We start from the raw sequence: 4,338 nt of genomic DNA on the forward strand, positions 1-4,338 counted from the left end.
AAGTCTATAATTACATGTACTGGTTTAAATTCATTTAGTATTTGTTCTACTCAAAAAGAATAGAGTATATATTGATTGTACTACAAAAAAGTTTAAATTCAGTATATATTGGTTGTACTGCAAAAAAAAAATAAAAATGTATATTGGTTGTACTACAAAAAAAAGTGTACAATGGAAACTTCAAAATTAGCAATAGATGCAATGAAAAGAAATAAATAAAAAATTACATAAGCTTGAGCAAAAACCAAGGCGTGTTGGTTTATTACATACTAATTTCAAGTACTTCACATACAACCAAAAAATCAGTGCATCTGATACATACTGAGAAAGTGAGTGCATAATGGATGCACTGAAAGAAAAATAATGACTGAAAACACTTTCATTCACTTTTAACTCCAGGTATGCAAGGCTTTCCTCCATAATTTTCACAAGTTACCCTTCTATAGTTCCCAGAACAATGAAATTGCTCTTCCCAAATCCCGGCTTAACTTGTTTAGCAGCATCGATTGCCTTTCATGGACAACAACCAACACCAGAGCATTATTTCATGTAAAATTCAGCTACTAAAGCAAATATAACAGTGCATATATGATATACCCTCAGAACCTAAAAATCTACACTAATTGAAACCGGAAAAAAAAAACTCAGAATATTCAGTACATAACTTACATACTGATTAAAAAACCATGCTTATACTTACATATATGAGTCTATGTGCGTTAAACTCTTGAACCTGTAAATGTGAATTTCCAGAACATAAATGGTAGATTCAAAAAGTTCCTAGTGTTTAGATTAGAACTAGACATCTTGAACCTGTAAATGTGACCAAAACCTAAAAATATTGACACAGCCATGATGAACATCAGATAAAAATGAGTATCAATATGCAGACATGGAGACCAATGAGACATACTTTGGTGGTATTAGAGACCACTACATGTCAGATGCAACTTGGGTTTCTCTATCTCAGCAAGTCATGCTGCAACCAAGATAAAACCTACAATAGTAGTCAATCAACTTTCTACTCTCTAACCCGCACATATAAGAACTAAACCACTTATCATTGGTTCAAATAATCAAGCTAAAAAGATGAAATTATATGCATGCATTAATAAGACTTGTAGTATGCAGATCCTCATGAGCTTTAGTTTTACCATGCACATGTATAAACATGTATTCATCCAAACAAAAAATGTGTTATCATAAGAAATCAAACATCATGAGATTATCCTTATTTGAAGAGGACCAAGAAGCAACATCTTCTTCAGGAACTAGTGTAACGTCTTCTCCAGAAACTAAGCATATGCTAGAGGATAATAAACCTGCAAAATATAACAGTACATATATGATATACTCTCAGAAACTAAAAAGCAACACTAATAGAAACCGGAAAAAGACTCAGAATTTTCGGTACATAACTTCCATACTGATTAAAAACCCATGTTTATGCTTACATATATGAGTCTACGTATGTTAGACACTATGAATTTGCAGTACATAAATGTTATACTAAAAAAAAACTAGTTAATCTGCAGAACATAAATGGTTACTTAAAAATTTCCTAGTGTTTGGATTAGAACTAAATATCTTGAACCTGTAAATGTGACCAAAACATAACAATATTAACACGACCATGATGAACAACAGATATAAATGAGTATTAGTTCATTCCATCATCATAATACATAAAAAATGAAAATACAGTGCACTCATTACGCACTCCATCAAACACACTATAAATGCATGAGAATGCAGTAAAAAATGAGAAATACAATACATATTTCAGTATTTCGCATATGTATTGTAATCATGTATCAAAATAGCAGTGGTCCTTGCTAGTGGAAAACCCATCCACAACCTAACCATTCTTCTCCTGCTCCATAATTGGTTCTTTGTCAAATAAGAACCGCCCTTTAGATAAGAAATCTATATGTTTCTACGTGACAGTTGGGTTTTCAGTAGAGAATAGATGATATGTTCCGTCTAAATTTGGTTTAGCAAAAAATAGGTACTGTCCATTTGAAAAAATGGTAACAACAAATATGCTCAACAATTCGGTGGAAGGGCATTTAAAATTAATTTCCAATCCCCAACATTTCTAAAGTTTCAATATCAATAGTGGTTTTATTATTTAAGAACCAATGACATTGCTAGTTTCTTATCACTAGAAAACTATATCAACTAACAAAGTTTAACGTATACAATCTTTCATAATCATGCTCAATACATCAAATATGCACTCAATTTATATGGTGACCACTTGCTCAATAAACTTAAACTGTAATGAATAATTGTATAAAATTTAAGGATTCTTTGTTCAGTTAGCAAGTCACAAGAGAGATTCTCACCTCTTCAGAGATTATTTTGGACTTCAAGCTTGCCTTTCCTCTGGAGTGATGCTTTTATGTACTGCTTTTATGCACTTGCCTTCACCCACTTGTCAATACATAGTTTATGCACTGCGATTTTATCTGGAGTGCTGCTTTTAAGTTATGATTGTTCAGCAGTGCAGCGTATATATACTGTGATTTTTCTGCAGTGCATCGTATATACAATATGATTTATCTGCAACAAAACATAGGACCCCTGCCGGAACATTAGCTGATTTTGATTCCAGGACAAAATCGCTTAAAAACCACATTTCAGTGATTCTATATCAACTATATAATACGCTTACCCACTGCATAAGCTGATCAAAGAAATTATAACATCATTTACAAAAAACAACGAACAAACAAATAATAATCGAGAGAGTATTATTTCAGTAACGCATATATGTACCTATGGATCAAACAACAAGTGGTAAAACTAAGAAATAAAACAGAATCAAAAGCAGTTTGTATCAGTATGACACATATGCAGCTAATTCATGAACTAAAAAACAACCATATGTAATGAATCTATCAAAAAAACGGAATCGAGAGAGTCTTATTTCAGTATCGAAGATATGTACTTATGGATCGAACAACAACAAGTGATAAGATAAAACTAAAAATAAAACAGAATCAAAAGCAATTTGTATCAGTATGCAACATATGTACTGCTGGATAATACCCCTGAAACAACAAACAAGCAAGAATTAGATAAAATAAAGAAGCGAAAACAACAAGATAATCAAAGCGATAGTCCACATATGTTAAAAACACCATAATCTAACCAAAAAATTGAGTAATTACGATCAAGATTCATAAAAAACAAACCAAAACAAAAATAAATCTAAAACTAAGATTTATGTGTACTACCATCAATAAATAAAAACTAAGATCTATAATGATCTCCAACAACAGATTGAGATGAATTGAATAATCAACCTAAGAATAAAATATACACCACATACCTTGACTGATTCTTTGTTGATTATCTTGATCTGTAGGTAGCAACAACTTCATGTACCTATCTCAATTGAATTTCTCCATTACAGTGAAAATCAAGATCTAAATAGCTTAAAATAAAATAAAACAACATTAAAACTAACTAAATCTCGGTTAATCAAACAAAATCGAAATAATTCTCGCATTCGGCGATGAAAACCTAAGAAAAAAATTCTCTTCTAGCAGCTCTCCCGGTTTGGATATGAGAAATTAAAATGAAAACAAAAAAGTGAAATGAAATTTAGTTACCCAGCTTTTATATACATAAGGGTGTTTTGGGAATTTCAAAAATGCGCGTAGTATATCCCACACGTGTGCAGGACCTGGGCTTAAAAAAATTGGTCCATTTTCATGTATTCTTTTAATTATGGACCTCTGATTAGTGGGCTTTAATGGGTGGACCTGCCACTAACTAAGAACACTATAATGGTACCTATTGGTAATTCCTAGATATCAAATATACGTGACAGTTCACAAGTGTCACCGTAGGATACCTATCATAACGTTTTATAGCAATAACCGTCATAATAACTAGTTTCCGTGACAGTTTAGTCATCCGCCACTACTTGTAGCGACAATTAATGACGGTCACCTCTAGGAACCTTTATCTATACTTGGCCAGCAATGTACTGTGACACTTTTTACTAAAACCGTCGTGGTAGAAAATTCCAAACCGTCACCAAATCCCATATTTGGCCTAGTGTGATCACTACCTTTTGCACAACCCCACTTCTCCACTACCTAACTGCCTCCACTTCCTACGAGATCGGGGTGCGTTCGAACATGACTTGTATAAATATGATTTCAACCTATTTCAACACAACAGAAGTGATCAACACTAGTATCCAGAAAATACCGAGAACTGATAGCTTACATTATGCAAGCCAGTTTCACATTCTGATACAAGTCATAAAACAGCCATACCTTCATAATTCAACATTCTAATCTCAAACACCTTTTTCGCCTC

The 4,338-nt window shown here is 32.7% G+C and overlaps 1 long non-coding RNA gene across 1 annotated transcript; it reads right to left on the bottom strand.

Moving 5' to 3' along the window:
* Positions 1-1,107: 1,107 nt before the first annotated feature.
* LOC113293212 lies at positions 1,108-3,390 on the bottom strand. The gene is made up of 3 exons (XR_003332124.1): positions 3,338-3,390; positions 2,349-2,565; positions 1,108-1,322 (listed from the first exon to the last, which is right to left on the bottom strand). It is a non-coding gene; the product is annotated as an uncharacterized LOC113293212 (long non-coding RNA).
* Positions 3,391-4,338: the final 948 nt, after the last annotated feature.

Source organism: Papaver somniferum, chromosome 7, assembly GCF_003573695.1.
Source record: "Papaver somniferum cultivar HN1 chromosome 7, ASM357369v1, whole genome shotgun sequence".
Lineage (NCBI taxonomy): Eukaryota > Viridiplantae > Streptophyta > Magnoliopsida > Ranunculales > Papaveraceae > Papaver > Papaver somniferum.